At 41.7% G+C, this 16,986-nt stretch overlaps 1 pseudogene; it reads left to right on the top strand.

Annotated features, from left to right (window-relative positions):
- The first annotated feature begins 12,108 nt into the window (after positions 1 to 12,108).
- On the top strand, positions 12,109 to 12,753 carry LOC123955262 (annotated as a pseudogene).
- Positions 12,754 to 16,986: the final 4,233 nt, after the last annotated feature.

Genomic DNA, 16,986 nt, shown 5'->3' on the forward strand with positions numbered 1-16,986 from the left:
AAGAAATGAAATCTTGCCATTTGCAATGACATGGATGGAACTAGAGGGTATCATGCATAGCGAAATAAGTCAATCTGAGAAAGACAACTATCATATGATCTCCCTGATATGAGGACGTGGCATGCAACATGGGGGGGTTAAAGGGGTAGGAGAAGAATAAATGAAACAAGATGGGATTGGAGGGAGACAAACCATAAGTGACTCTTAATCTCACAAAACAAACTTAGGGTTGCTGGGCGGAGGGGGGGTTGGGAGAAGGGGAGTGAGGTTATGAACATTGGGGAGGGTATGTGCTATGGTGAGTGCTGTGAAGTGTGTAAACCTGGTGATTCACAGACCTATACCCCTGGGGATAAAAATACATTATATGTTTATAAAAAATAAGAAATAAATTAAAAATTTAAAAAATAATGATGAAGAGAGACTTTTAAAAGCAGCAACAGAAAAAAAAACAGTTATATACAAGAGCAAACCCATAAGGCTACCAGCTGATTGCAGAAACTACAGGTCAGAAGGGAGTGACATGAGATATTCAAAGTGCTGAAAGGAAAAAAACCTGCAACTAAGAATACTCTATACAGCAATCTATCGTTCAGAATAGAAGAAGAGATAGTTTCCCAGACAAATAAAAGTTAAAGAAATTCATGACCACTAAACCAGCCCTCCAAGTAATGTTAAAGCAACAATGAGTGCAATGGAAAGACCATATGCAGGAGTAAGAGAAGTAAGAGGCACAAAAGCAGTACAATTAAGTAGATCTATAAAGAAAAAAGCAGTCAAGAAATTCACAAAATAAAAGGATGTGCAGTATGACATTATACACCAAAAACATGGGTGAAGGGTGCCTGGGTGGCTTAGTGGGTTAAAGCCTCTGCCTTCGGCTCAGGTCTTGATCTCAGGGTCCTGGAATTGAGCCCCACATCGGGCTCTCTGCTCAGCAGGGAGCCTGCTTCCCCCCTCTCTCTGCCTGCCTCTCTGCTTATTTGTGATATCTCTCTCTCTGTCAAATAAATAAATAAAATCTTTTAAAAAATAATGGATGAGAAAGGAATAAAGAATGGGTTCAAACTTAAATGACCACTAACTTAATATAGAAAGCCATATGCATAAGATGTTATATACAAATCTAATGGTTACTACAAATCAAAAACTAATATTGGTATGAAAGAAAAAAGAGTAACAAATCCAAGTATATCATAAAGAAAGACATAAAATCATGAAAAAAGAGAGGAAGAGAAGAAGGGAAGAGAAAAGAATTACAAAAGCAACCATAAAACAAGTAACAAAATGGCAATAAGTACATACCTACCAGTAATTACTTTGAATGTAAATGGAGTAAATGCCCCAGTCAGAAGACTGGGGTGACATAGAGTGAGGGAATGAATAAAAAAGCTAGACCCATCTGTATGCTGCTTACAAGAGACTCATTTCAGACCTAGAGACACAAGCAAATTGAAAGTGAAGGGATGGGGAAGCATTTAGATGCAAATGGAAGTGATAAGAAAACTGAGGTAGCAATATTTATACTGGACAAAATAAAATTTAAAACAAAGATTGTAAAAAAACAAAACAAAACAAAGAATGACACTTATAAACACAAAGTGGAAAATCCACCAAGAGGACACAGCAATTATAAATATTTATGAACCAAATAAGGATGCACCCAAATATGTAAAGCAGCTAATAACAAACATAGAAGAAGTAATAGATAGTAATACAATAATAGTAAGGTTTTCTATTTCTTCCTGTTTCAGTTTTGGTAGTTTATATGTTTCTAGGAATGCACCCATTTCTTCCAGATTGCCTAATTTGTTGGCATGTAGTTGCTCATAATATGTTCTTACAACTGTATTTCTTTGGTGTTTCTTGTGATCTCTCCTCTTTCATTCATGATTTTATTTATTTGGGTCCTTTTCCTTTTCTTTTTGGTAAGTCTAGCAAGGGGTTTATCGATCTTATTAATTCTTTCAAAGAACTAGCTCCTAGTTTTGTTGAACTGTTCTTTTGGTTTCTATTTCATTGATTTTTTAAAAAAGATTTTATTTATTTATTTGACAGAGAGAGATCACAAGTAGGCAGAGAGGCAGGCAGTGAGAGAGAGAGGGAAGCAGGCTCCCTGCTGAGCAGAGAGCCCGATATGGGACTCGATCCCACGACCCTGAGATCATGACCTGAGCCGAAGGCAGCAGCTTAACCCACTGAGCCACCCAGGTGCCCCTATTTCATTGATTTTGTTCTAATTTTTATTAATTCTCTTCTCCTGCTGAGTTTAGGCTTATTTGCTGTTCTTTCTCCAGCTCCTTTAGGTATAAAATTAAGTTGTGTATTTGAGACCTTGTTTCTTGAAAAAGGCTTGTATTGCTATATACTTCCCCCTTAGGACTGCCTTTGCTGCTCCCAAAGGTTTTGAACAGTTGTGTTTTCATTTTCATTTATTTCCATAAATATTTAAAAATCCTTCTTTAATTTCCTAGTTGACCCACTCATTCTTTAGTAGGATGCCCTTTAACTTCTATGTATTTGTGTTCCTTCCAAATTTTCTCTTGTGATTGAGTTCAGATACTAAAGCACTATGGTCTGAAAATATGCAGGAAATAATCCCAATATTTTGGTACCAGTTGAGACCTGATTTATGACCCAGCATGTGATCCATTCTAGAGAATGTTCCACGTCCACTCAAGAAGAATGTATACCGATTGCTGTAAGATGGAATGTTCTGAATATATCTGTGAAGTCCATCTGGTCTAGTGTGTCATTCAAAGCCCTTACTTCCTTATTGATCTTCTGCTTAGACAATCTAGCAGGTATATTCATAAGAGGGAACAGCCCAGAATGTCCATCAACAGATAAGTGAATAAACAAACTATTGTACTTTCATATAATGGAACACTACTCAGCTATCATAAAGAATGAACTAATGATACACATTACAACATGGATAGGTATCAAAATAGTTAAGCTGAGTGAGAGAAACTAGACCAAAATAAAGTATAACCCATGTGGTTCCATTTATATAAAATTCTAGGGAATACAAACAAATGTATAGTAAAAGAAAAATCAGTTGTTATCTAGAACAAAGAGTGGAACATCAGGGATGGATTACCAAGGGGCATAAAGAAACTTTTGGGGTGATGGATATGCTAATTATCTTGGTTGTGGTAATAGTTTTCATGGGTGTGTTCATGTATCAAAATTAATCAAATTGTACACTTACATTATGTGCTTTCTATGTCAGCTATACTATCACAGTATCTTGTTTTTTTAAAAAACAGAAAAAAAATTATTTAGGCCCAAATAAATACCTCTGAGCAAAATATAGCTGCCGAAATACCAATGACCACTCAAGAGTTCAAAAAAACTGAGACCTAGAGGGATACAATGATTTGCCCAGGTAAGATTATACTTGTAAACTCTGTAGCTAGTGGCTAGACAAGAACAAGCCAAAATGATGTTCTTTTTTATTTTATTTTTTTTATTTTTATTTTTTTTTATTTCTCAAAATGTTCTTAAGCAAGATGATGATTTAAATGAATTGCAGCTCCTTATCTATTTTAAGAATTGCTTTCACAATGGAAAGCAGAGCTTAAAATCAAAAGCTCTGGTCTGAATCTCTACTCCATCACTAATTAGCTCTATGACCTTGAGCAATTTCCTTAAAATTTGCAGAATCTCAGTTTCTTCATCTGTATATCCATGTTAAGAATATCTCCCTTATTTTTAAAAAAGATTTTACTTATTTATTTGAAAGAGAGAGAGAGCATGTGCACAAGGGGGGGAGGGGCAGAGGAGAGGGAGAAGCAGACACCCCACTGAGCAGGAAGTGAGATATGGGATTTGATCTCAGGCCCCTGGGATCCTGACATGACCCAAAATGCAGATGCTTAACCAACTGAGTCACCCAGGCACCTCAAGAAAACCTACCTTATAAGCCCTTCTTAAGAATTAAGTAAAATAGGTTATGGTCAAGTAAATTTTTTTAAATTTATTTATTTGGGAGAGAGTGAGAGAGAGAGAGAGAGCAAGCACAAGCAGTGGGGAGGGGCAGAGGGAGATGGAGGAGCAGACTCCCAATACAGCAGAGAGCCCCATGCAGGGCTTGATCCCAGAATGCTGAGACCATGACCTGAGTCAAAGGCAGGTGCCAACCAACTGAGCCACCCAGGAGCCCTGGTCAAGTAAATTTTTAATAAATATTAATTGAGTGAATTTTATCTGTGAGATAGATGGGGGGAATAAGTATTATTAATTGACATATTATAAAGCTGAGGATAAGAAAAGTTAAGCATTTTCCCTTGATCATGCAATCAGGAAAGATAGAGTTGACTCTTTTTTTTTTTTAAGATTTTATTTATTTATTTGACAGAGAGAGAGATCACAAGTAGGCAGAGAGGCAGGCAGAGAGAGAGGAGGAAGCAGGCTCCCCGCGGAGCAGAGAGCCCGATGCGGGGCTCGATCCCAGAAAACCCATCTCTAAATGTAGAGTAGGGAAAGTCTTCTCTTCTCAGAGAGTCATTTAATTAAGAAGTCTCAAAATGGGGGCACCTGTGTGGCTAAGTGGGTTAAGCCGCTGCCTTTGGCTCAGGTCATGATCTCAGGGTCCTGGGATCGAGTCCCGCATCCGGCTCTCTGCTCAGCGGAGAGCCTGCTTCCCTTCCTCTCTCTCTGCCTGCCTCTCTTGTGATTTCTCTCTGTCAAATAAATAAATAAAATCTTAAAAAAAAAAAAGAAGAAGTCTCAAAATGGCAGCCTGGTAGCCATACTTAGCCTTCTGAAGTATTTAGATTCTGAGTGTAAAGTGTTTTTAGAAATTTAAGCCAAGATTTAAAGTTTGAGAGATTTCATATAAAAATCTGAATTTCCTGATGATTTTGGGAAAAAATGAGCATATTTGGCAACACTGAGCATCTACTGAGGAAGGTCAGTGGAGAGCTGGTGAGGAGCAGGTGCCCCTTCAGATGAGTGGGTCCCCTCAGGTCTTTGTAGTCCTTACTATCCCTCACACCCTGACACTAAGCCTACCTCACTATAATACAGACCTGTGGATATTTATATGTGCAACCCACATTTTCCACCATTCTGCCTCACACAGTTAAGCACCGTTTCCAGAGGGCCAGCCATGTTTACGATTTGTCACCCAGGAATGGCAGTGAGCTATGATGACACTCGAACCGCCACTCAACAGAATGGACTCCCTCTAGGCTGTGTGTGTAAGCAGTTTCCCATGCACATCCACTGAAGCAGAAATCTGGCAAACTTCCAGCATCTTTGAGGAATGGAGATATTCAATCTGGACTTTCTTGGGCACCAAAGTGGATATATTTTGGGGGTCCTGACTCTTGAATGATCCAACTTGACATTCTACCTTGATCAAATTTACCAGACAACTGCCCTGTTTCCATAGACCTATGCTCCCAGAGCCACAATATTTTAAGTGGTTCATAACCACATTAAACTTTCGAAAGAAGCTGAGGTTATGAAAACTCGTGCTGCTCAGGGCACTGAGCCGGTGCCACATTAAACTTTAAGTGAGCACAGGAAGTAAATACACAAAACATATTCAGGAGGAGAGAGAGAGGAAAACCAGCAGATAACACATTAAAACGTTATTTTTTATATACAAAAACTACTAAACTGCCTACAATTAGTGAATGCAAATCACTTTTTGGCTCTGCAACAGTTCCTCACAGCACGCAAAAATAAGTTAAAACGTATGCCTAAGACCTTGGTGTACATCTGCTCTTGATCTTCTGTCAATACAAAATATTTTTCCGCTTTCATCCTAAACAGTGGATCAGGAAGCCTGTAATGAACTATATAGCACAAGCCAATCTAAAAACAGTTTTGAAACCCGAGGTCTAGAAAAAGAGCTTCTCATTTGTCTCTCACCATAACTACAAAATACAAAGAAGAATCCAACTTTTTTTTAGAAGATTTTATTTATTTATTTATTTATTTATTTATTTGAGAGAGAGAGCATGAGTGAGAGAGAGAGCATGAGCTAGGGGTGTGAGTTTGGGGCCCAACGGCAGGGGGTTGGGGGGGAGCATGAGCGGTGGAGGGGGAGCGGCAGAGAGAGAGGGAGAAGCAGACTCCCTGTTTAGTAGGGAGCCCCACAAGAGGCTCAATCCCAGGACCCTGAGTTCATGATCTGAGCCGAAAGCAGATGCTTAACTGGGCCACCAGGTGCCCCAAGAATAACCAACTTTTAAGTATGCTGACTATCCTGGATTTTGCTACTATGAAACAGAGGTCACTGCAAACATAATTGCCTTAGACGAAGAGCCACCCCTGGGAGGAGAATCAGCTGACTCTCTGGACATCTATGGTTTGTTTTGTTTTGCTTTTTCAAATAGTGAAATGCTTGTGGTTAATTATTTTTGTGATTTCATTCCCTTGAGAAAATGCACTACACACTTTTTATTATTATTATGTAATAATAGAGTTAAAATCTATTGCCTGGTGTGATTGGTAAACACTAGCAAGCAAAGACGAGAACACTCCAAAAAGTAACAATCATTTTAAGGAAATATGTTAAAAATTCTAAATAATAAACCCCCTTACCACCCAGCCTGAGATAAAAGATGGTAACAAGGTACAGAAATGCTCCTGTTTTCCTTTCTTACTCAGAGTACACCATTTACTCCAGGCCTCTTTATCTCTCTAATAAATGCCAGGTTTTATTGACACATTTTATCTGCTTCTTGCCATTGACACCAAAAGCTCTGGAATGTGAGGTCTCTCTTTGAGCCACCATTTATCCCCACATATTTTTGCAGGGAGAACACCATTATAATTCTCCCAGGCTCTTGACTTGGTTTTTTAAACACAGCCCCAATGCACACACAGTGTATCTGTTTTCCTCTCAGAAGAGAAACATTCTTGATTACTCTCTTTTCCCCTCAGAGAAATGTACTACCCACAGATGACACAGATCTTTTGATCAACAAGCTTCCAATGAGATACAAGATATCTTCTCCACAATCTGTAAGGAAGCTTACTTAATTTTTTTTTTTCTTTACTACAGTTAAAAAAAAAAGTGGGTGGGAATCCTATAAAACTGGAATGGAGGAGGCTTCCTTTAGGGAAGTGAGTAGAAAAACATTTACAAGTTCACCCCAGGAAGTTGCGCGGAAATTGATCCCCAAATGTTATCCACGAAATTTGATCAGAGAGCACTTTGGGTTTTCCTCTTGGATGCAGGATCTTTTTCTTTTTCTTTCTTTCTTTCTTCCTTTTTTTTTTTTTTTTTTTAATCTCATTGAACTCTGAGCTCTAGACTTGTAACAGTGTTAGGCATGCATTGTCACTAAAGGGTTTTCATCTCTGTGTCATTTTACAGACGAGCTCAGAGAATCCCTGAGCTAAAGGGAATTATTTGGATTCCTGTTTTACAGCTGAAGAAACTGAAGAAGAGAAGCGAAGAGTTTCCCACTGAGACACAGAAAGAGCCTGTTTCAGGGGCTCAGTCTGCAGGGTTTCAGAGTTCAAATGCCCACTCCAAACGCGACAACAGGGGGACGAGACAGCCTTCTACAATTAGCATGAAACGCTGGACATTGTTATTCTCTCTATATAACGTCATGTAGCCTGGTTGCATGGAGAGGGACAGCAACAGAAAAATGTGAGGAAATTGTAGCTATATCCAAAATAGTCTTATTTTTACCAAATTGGGTGTGATTTAAGAAATATACTTTCTCCCCTGCCACAACATTAGTGAGACTCTTGGTGCCACATATATCTAAATCCTTCCATTTTACTGTGCATTGGATAGTAGCTGTTCTCACAATCCAAAAGAAAGACCATTTGGATATAGTGGAACCATATGGCAAAACTCCTTTCTCAGAACATGTGACTTCAAGTATGGAAAGCAAAAGCTTTTTGGTCAAGAGGTACTCTTCCTAGGCATACAAGTTTACCAACATTTCCAGTTATAAAATGAAGACTTTGGTTCAAGTGCAGAAAAAAACCATGATGGTGATTTGGGAATCCTACTGGAAGAAAGAGCAGTAACAGAGAGGAAGGCCAAAGGCCAGGATAACCTAGCTCTAGTGTTGGTAAGTAGTAACAATAGTAGTGTATGTACCATTTAGCGAGCATTTTCCATGCATTTTCTGACTTAATCCACACGACCCTTTTTAATTTTATTATTATTTTTTAAATTTGAGAAAGAGAGCACGTGTGCATGAGCAGGCACAGGGGTTAGGGGCAGAGTGAGAAGCAGAATCCCTGCCGAGCAGGGAGCCCGATGTGGGGCTCGATCCCAGGACCCTAAGATCATGACCTGAGCCGAAGGCAGACACTTAACAACTGATCCACCCAGGCGCCCTGCACAACTCTTTATATTTGGTAATTTTGTTTCCATTCTACAGATGAGAATATGAAATTGGAGAGGGCAAAGTGACTCCCTCACGATCACATTCAGTGTTGGTGTAGTTAAACAAGTGGTCTTCTGGAACCAGACAGACTGGGGAGTGTCAGATACATTTATCAGTCGTAGAGTAGCTAACCATCCTAGTTGGCTCCAGACTCCGGTTTCCTGGAAGGCAGGACTTTCAGGGCAAACCAGGATGATGGCTCACCCTACAAGTTGTGTAACCTTAAAGAAAGTACCTCCCTGCTCTGGGCCACAGAGGAATTTGGACCAGGATGACCTCTAAGGTTCATTGGAGTATGACCATCTGATTTCCCTCTCTGCCTAGTGACATGGGATCATCTCTCTACTCATAACCTCAAAGAATCTGTAGCGTCACTGTCTTTACTCTTCTCTCTTTATGATTGAGCTCTCCCAGTGTATTCTGGAAAGCCCCTTCTGTTTGAATCTACATGGCTACAAGAGAACTCATAACCACAGCTCTCCAGGGGACAGGCCTGGGCATGATAAACCTCCACTGGCACCTGCCTTAACATTTCAAGGGAGAATGCACATTTATCACAACTACTCGGCCTCTCCCAGCGTCTGTTTTCCCATCAAAATGGGAATAATAAAACTTGTATCTCATGGGGTGAGTGCGAAAAGTGCTTCTATAAACCATAGAAAATATAAAAATGGATCCCATCCTGCCTCTTACCAGAGTGTGGGTGTGTGACTCACAAAGCTACTTGCATGTAGACCGGGTCTGTGTCTACCCCCACAGTCTTGTCCCACACAGCACCTAACCTGTATGGGTTCTTGATGGAATTTTATATTCCAAAGAATCTGGATCCCTTCTTAGCCATTTGCTGGCCATAAACTCTTGATCCAATAATCGAGAAATAGGAAACTTGTTCTTTGCATCAGAGGAGATAGAGATTAGGAAAACAGGATGGGGATCACTCAAACTCTGGGACATTAGTTAAACATTTAGAAGAGGAAAAAGGAAACCTGTCATTATGGTGGTGCAATTGTCTAACCTCTTAAATAGGCAAAATTGTCCCTATTCAGTCTAATTCACAGAGGTATTTTGAGGATCAATGGGACATGAATGTGAAGGCTCTGTCAAAACCATGTAAAGGAGGCTACAAAATTAAATACTAGGCATATTTGTGGGTAGGAATATAGACATATATTTCAAACATATATGCACATATATTTCATCTAGTCTGATGCTCTTATTTTACAAGTGATAATATGAGGAGTAGGAGGGTTAGTGACTTGCACAGAGCCTAGGGCCATAATGAAAACTCAGATCCCTTGACATCCAGCCAGTGTTCAAGAATCATAAGAGTTGCCTTACTTTGAGATCCCCCAGAAGCAGGCTTTGAGGCAAGAATTCAAGTGCACATGGTTTATTTGGGAAGTAGCTCCAGGGACCATAAGTCAGGCAATGGGAAACGAGACAGGGACAAGAAAGAACCAATCAAGCAAGGTTCCACTGTGGACAACGGGAGCGCCATCCTGCTGAGGGAATCAGGGAGGCATCGTGGATCCTCTGTCTCAGTGTTATCCCAACTGAGAGACAAGAAGACCACAGTTTTATTCTCATCAGTCATTGGGTGACAGCTGCTGGGGGAATGTCAATCCCTTCATCATGTCTAGCATACAGGTGGAATGGGCTCCAGTGACCACAAAGTGCCCTCAGCAAAGATTCACAGGATTTGGGAATTGGAGGTTAAGCAAGCATGCCCAGCAGTGATACAAGCTGAGGGGACACTGGAAGGCACAAATGATCATGTATGACTGGTATCTTGGTGTCACCTCAAACTACCAGTTGAATATACCAGAGAATCCTGCAATGATCTCTACCACTATATTCCATTGCAATGTAAACCCTATTAAGGCAAGAATACAAGTATTTATAGGTGTTTGGGTTTTTTTTCTGTTTTGTTCATTGCTGATTCTTCAAGTTCTAAAGCAGGGATAACCCACCACAGCTACTTATTAAATACCGGTTGAGTGAATGAAGTGCCCCCCTGACAATTGGCCAGTCTGCTTCTCCTTGAATGCTCCTCCGGTGAGGAAGCACATGGGATGAATGAAGGCAGCTGGATCATTTACGGAACCATTCTCTGATAGAAAGTTCTTCCTGACATTAACTTCTTATGTGCTTCCTTGTAACACTTATCTTCAGGCTCTAATTTTCTCTGGGACCAAAGAGGAATAAATCTAGCTCCTGGTTCCACGTGACAATATTTCAAATATATGTGGATAGTTGTGTGTGCCCGATTTCTTCATCTCTCCTCTTATGATATGGTTTTTCAGAGCTTTCATTTCCCGGTAGTAGGAAGAACATGGTGCTAAGCTCCAGCCCCATCACTTTCAAGGGGAGTGATCTTGGATAAGTGTCTTCCTCTCAAAATATGTAGACAAGATTAATAAGAACTTTATTTCAGAGTTGGTGTGAAGATGCACTGAAACCATGTAGCTAAAGCCCCCCTAGCCCAGTACCTAATACTTAGAAGTCCCCCACAAAGTGGGTTCCTTTCCAGTGCCCACAGCCCCATCAGCAGCCTCTGGTCATGCTCCAGTTTGTTGGTGCATGGTTGGTTTCTTTCTTTCTTTTTTTTTTAGATTTTATCCATTTATTTGAGACAGAGCATGCACAAGCAGGGAGGAGGGTCAGAGGGAGAGGGAGAAGCAGACCTCTGCTGAGCAGGGAGCCTGATGTGGGGCTCAATCCGAGGCCCTTGACCCTGGGATCACGACCAAGTTGAAGACAGACACTTAACTGACTGGGCTCAGGTGACTGGGGCCCAGGTGCCCCAGTACACAATTTAGATATGACATCCAAGAATGGGCCTTCTTGTACATCTGTGCTTAAATACAGAATACAGAGGGATTACAACATTCCTCACTCATTGACATTTAAAAAACTGGAGTTTCTCCATCAGTTTGTGACAGGCTCAGCACCAGTAAGCAGCCCTATAAATGCACTCTAAGAGTGCGACAGTTTTTTAGACAACCCCATAGTAATAGTGCTTGCTATTGAGCTTATACATTAAAATCCCAAGGCCTTATTTGTGTGGAATATTCTACCACATCCTACCTCTGGTACAGTTGCTTTTTTGAACCAAAGTGTAGGGCTTTCTTTTGATTCCGATTGGATTTCTTTTTTAGTTATTCCCTCTTCTCACTACACCACACCTGCCATTACAACACACGAGACTACCTGAGGAATCCCTACTACGCCTTCCTTGTCTTCCAGTTCACATCATCATTTGATGGCGTCTCCTCCAAAGATGTGCAAAAGACAGAGGATATTAAAAATCTCTCTGCCAACTTTGCTACTTTTCAGCTGCTCTTTTAAAACTTCTGCATGAAGAAGGAAGCAGAAACCCTTAAACCACCAGACAATTGTGGAAAATGTGCATTTGCCTTAGGCAAACTCTTTTTGACCTCTAATTCCACAAATACAAGAGAATCAGCAAATGGATGCAAGTAACAAGAGGAGATCCTAAAACACAAACTCCAGAAAATGTCAGAAACTTAGCGCAGTAAAGGAGGCAAAAGTGCTGGACTGGAGGTTGAAGAGTTACTTTCGAGTCATGACTCTGTCACCAACTAGCTATGGGACTTGAGCAAGTTTTTCTAACTTCCTTAGGATTCAGTTTTCTCAACTATAAAAAGAAGAGTTGGGCTTTAAAAAAATAAACCTTAATGAATTATTGCTCTTTGCCACACCTACTGCAAGAATGAAGACCATTCTCATCAATCAGACTGTCAACATTCCAACGGATGTGGACAACACTCGGAAAGGACCCACTATCGTTGTGAAGGGCCCCAGAGGAGCCCTGCAAAGGGACTTCAATCACATCAATGTACAGTTCAGTCTCCTTGGAAAGAAAAAGATGACGCGCTGGGTTGACAAATGGTGAGGAACTAGGAAAGAACTGGCTACTGTTCGCCCTATCTGTATCCACAGGCAGAACATGATCAAGGGCGTCGCCCTGGGCTCCTGTTACCGGATGAGGTCTGTATGTGCTCACTTCCCCATCCATGCTGTTATTCAGGAGAAGGACTCTCTTGCTGAAATCCAAAATTTCCTGGATGAAAAATGCATCCACAGGATTCAGATGAGGACAGGTTGTTGTTTGTTCAATATCTCAAGCCCAAAAAGCCGAGTTAGTTCTTGGAGGAAATGACATTGAACTCGCATCAAAGTCACCTGCTGTGACGCAGCACACCTCAAAAGTTGAAAACAAGGAGAGCAGAAAACTTCTGGATGATTAGGCATCTATGTTTCTGAAAAAGGATTGGTTCAGCAGGCTGATGAATCAGATCTAAGGTGTCCAGCTACGGAAATGGCAAGATGCCAGATGAAATCTCAGATTTATTAGTGGTATTTTAAAGATGCAACACAAGCTGCACTGATTTGGGAAAGAAAAATAAATACAGAAACTATGATTATCCTGATAATGGATCAATACTCAGCACTGAAAAGAAATCAACTATCAAGCAGGGAAGTGACAGAGGGAACTGACGTGTATATTGTAAGTGAAAGCAGCCAATCTGAAAAGGCTACGTACTGTATGATTCCTACTACACAACACTCTGGAGAAGGTAAAACTATGGAGACATTAAAAAGATCAGTGATTGCTAGGGTTGAGAGGGGTTGGGGGGGGCCAACAGGTGGAGCACAGAGGATTTTAGAGCACTAAAATTATTCTTTATGATACTAGAATGGTAGATACATGTCATTATATACTTGTCAGAATCCTTAGAATGTACACCACCAAGAGTGAACTGTAATGCAGAAACAAAAACAAAAAGCCCCACCTTATACACATTAAATAATAACAACACTACATACGCCTTACCATGTAATCCCCACAGCTAGGTTTCGCCATCATCACCACCTTACAAATGAGGAAACTGAGGCTGGAAGGCGAGCACCAAACATAGGATGTGAACCTAGATCTTCGGACCATGAGTTTGGGGTCCTTTGCTTTTCATCCCACTGCCTGCCTCCCAGATCTCAAATCCCACAGCGTTTCCTTGGAAATGAATTTGTACCTATTCAGTGTCCCAAATACAAAGGAAATTCTTTGCAAAACTGTTTTGCTTTGTGCTATTTACAGTGTGCAGTTTACATGGAAGTGCCGTAAATTAAAATGATTAACAGCATGGGCTTTCGAGTCAATTACTAGCTATGTCATGTCTGGCAAGTTAACATCTCCAAGCCTCAGATTCCTCATTTACAAAATGGAAGTAATGACATGACTTTCTCTCCAAGACTGTTTTAGGGACTATGGGAGATAGAGCGTGTCAAGCACTGAGCACAGTGCTTGGCATGAATAAGACTAAAGAAGGTTCTGTTACTATTATTCTTGGGTGCATTGTGCAGCAGTAAAAGGCAGCATGGTATGATTAAAAGTGTGGAGTCCCTGGGTTGAAATCCCAGCTCTGCCTCATACATACTAACCATTTACTTTGGACCCGCTGCTTACCCTCTCTGTGCTATAGTGTCCTTACTAGTGAAACGGGGATGATCACAATAGCTTGTAGGATCATGGTGAGAAGACAATGAGCTAATGCATTTAAGATGCTTAAATGAGCTCTTGGCACAGAAGAAGCTTGTGTACATGCTAGCTATTGAGATCATCCCTCTTTCTTTCCTTCAGCAAATCTCAAGTCTTTGGTTGCAACCAATTAATCAAAGAGCACTTTGGAATATATTCCCATTTGCTTAACCCACACCAAAGGAATCAGCTCTCACGAGAGTCTCCCTATGTCTGACTCGGGGCTACATCTCATCTGTTCTGAAGAGCACGCTGCAATTGTCCCTACCACCTGCATAGATTGCTGGCACCAGGAGGCCTCTGTGAAGCAAACAGCCCATGAGCAAGATTGGCAGGCTAGCTGGAGCCAGCGGGGCCCTTTAGAGTCCAAGTGAGGATTTAGAGATCCTCACTCACTTGTAGGGAGTGGAGAGGATAGTGATCCCTGGGTGACAGTGGGATCCCTCTTCCAGGTTTTGCCTAAAGAAAGTTGCTCAAAGAGTGATGTAAGGTATTATGTAGAGCTTATGACTACTCCAAGGACCTAAATCTCGTGTTCCACTCCTTGGACGGGACACCGCACAGCTGGGCTTGCTCCCCGGTTTTGGTTCCTGCAGGAAGTGCGCGTGTTCTGCTCTGCACAGGCACTTGGTGCATCTGGTAATGCCTGAAAGCTCCTTCCTTCAGCCTCTCAGATGCTGAACATACCTTAGGAACATGTGTCTTTCCATTGTCGACATAAGATGGAATGCTTGCGGCAGAAGGTTTAAACGAAGGCCATCCAACAATGCCAATTAAAAAAGAACATCCTCATCAGGGTCAGGGCTAAAATAAAGCATTTCTTCAGGTGGTTGCTGTGGTTATAGGAGTGTGTGTTGCACACTCATCTTGCTCACCGGTTGAAAGCATCTAGATCCTGGGGCCACAAACACCAGGGGTTACCAGGGGTTAAGCAAAATCATGTTCCTGGAATATGGTATCTGAGAGAAGCTACCATAAAACCATACTTGTATATTAAGATGATAAAGCTATATTTAATATAAATATGACATAACTATTGAATTAGAATTCATAGCTTGAGTGAAATTTTTAAAAATAAAACACAGAATCTGGTAGTAATTTTGCATTTCTAGGATGTTCATTCCCCTCTGGCGTAGGGGATGTTTCTATGGAAAAGTTTTACAAATGCTGGGCCTAAGTCATGGCGTGAAATGCAAGAGAGAAGACAGCGTTCAACAGAGGATGGAGCGCTGGGTGTGGGGTCCAGAGACGTGCGTGTGGGCTGGGACTCGGTCGCCCAACTCGCCGTGTGACCTCATGGTTAAACAGGGATGTTAATCCCTGTCCCGCCTGCCTCCCAGGGCTGCTGTGAGAATCCAAGGAGACACCGCGTGTGAAAAGTGCTTTCCAAGCTACAGTGCTCCACAAATGTAAGTTATTATGATTCAGCCTTGTTGTTTTTGGAAAGCTTGTTTCATTTTATATATTGCATGTATCCTCCACCCCGCACCTCCCCCCACAGTCAGATCAAAAGTGTTTGCCTTTCTCCTCAGAGCGAGGAAGCTCTGATCTGACAAAAAGAAATGAAGTCACCAGGCTTGCTGTGGCCCCGCTTTACGTCTAGGCCATCGGAGGAGTCCGCTCCCTGCAAGGCCCAGCAGCCCAGCCCTCATCACCCACACTGAGGGGAAGTTAGACAGAGCCCAGCAGTCACCGCTGTCTGAATTTCATTATGCAGGTCTCCAGACAAGCAGAGGGGAAAAGTGCAAAGGAGCGGGTCAGCGTCTGAAATGTGAGAGGGGCAGCAGTCTCTGAAGTGTATGGGAATGGAAGGTAACTTAATACTGCTCCAAAGGGGAAAGGGAACATTGCATCATATGAAAATAATAGCAAGCGGTCAGCAGAGCTTGGGGGTTTGGGGAGGTGGGCTTGCCCACTGAGCCACTTGCAAAAGGGCCTTGACTGCATTTTGTGCCATTCCATAGTGAATCTGTACCAGGGCCCACTAATACGTCAGCCCGGGGCTCATAGGCACTGGAGATCGGGCTCACGTCCTAAGGAACCAGATTCCCTGGGAATACTGTGTGGGGAGAGTGGGCAGTATGAATCCAAACCGAGTTCTGAAAGGGAGCCCCAGAGTTACAATGGGTTGGGTAATCAACCAGTTAGTCAAAACTACTATTTATGGAGCACTTAATATATCCTAAATACATACTTCACTGAATCCTCACAAAAACCCTAGAGATAGAGAGTATCATCCCCATTTTTAGTACAAAGAAACTGAGGCTCAGTGATTTAAGGGATATTTCTAGGAACACACAACTAGTAAGCAACAGAGCCAGAGTTTAAATCCAGATCTGGGCAACTCCGGGTTTCCTGATTCTAAACTCTCTACCATAGCCCCCTCTAAACCGGAAGTGAAAGCAGGGTTGAGAATTGAGTGGAAATGGATTAAAATATAAGTGTGGGAATAAGGGAGAAAGGTCTGGATTCCTTCCATGTCGGTGACTTGTTTTTCTGGGCTAGGGGAGCACGAGTGTGGTTTCCTCAGTACATTTGTAGTATAAGACTTAGCCACTTTTTCCAAATAGGTAACTCCTGGCCTGACTTCTGTGGGTCTGGGCAAGGAAGGAGCTGCAGCCACTACTGGAAGGAAATGCAAAAGAAGAAAGCGGGGACATAGGAAAGAGGGCAGGTTAGAGGGGAACAGACTTCCTGTATCACTGATGAGATTTGCCTTTGGTACTTTTATCATTTATCTACTGCCATTAATAACACTGCCTAACAAACCACCCCAACAATGAGTGGTTTAAAAATCACGACCACTTATGGTTTCTCATGCATTTTAGGGGCTGGTTGAACAAATGCTGATCTGAAACGGGCTCACATGATGTCAGCTGGGCTTGCTCCTGTGTCTGCCGCCAGCTAGAAATTCTGCTGGAAGTGGCTGATCTAGGATAGCCTCAGGTGGGAGGATGACTCAGCTCTGCTCCACATCGTATCCCATCTCCCAGCAGGCTAGCTCAGGATTGTTCTCATACTGAAGGCAGAAAGCAAGAGAGAAGCAGAAGT

This window comes from Meles meles, chromosome 1, assembly GCF_922984935.1.
Source record: "Meles meles chromosome 1, mMelMel3.1 paternal haplotype, whole genome shotgun sequence".
NCBI lineage: Eukaryota > Metazoa > Chordata > Mammalia > Carnivora > Mustelidae > Meles > Meles meles.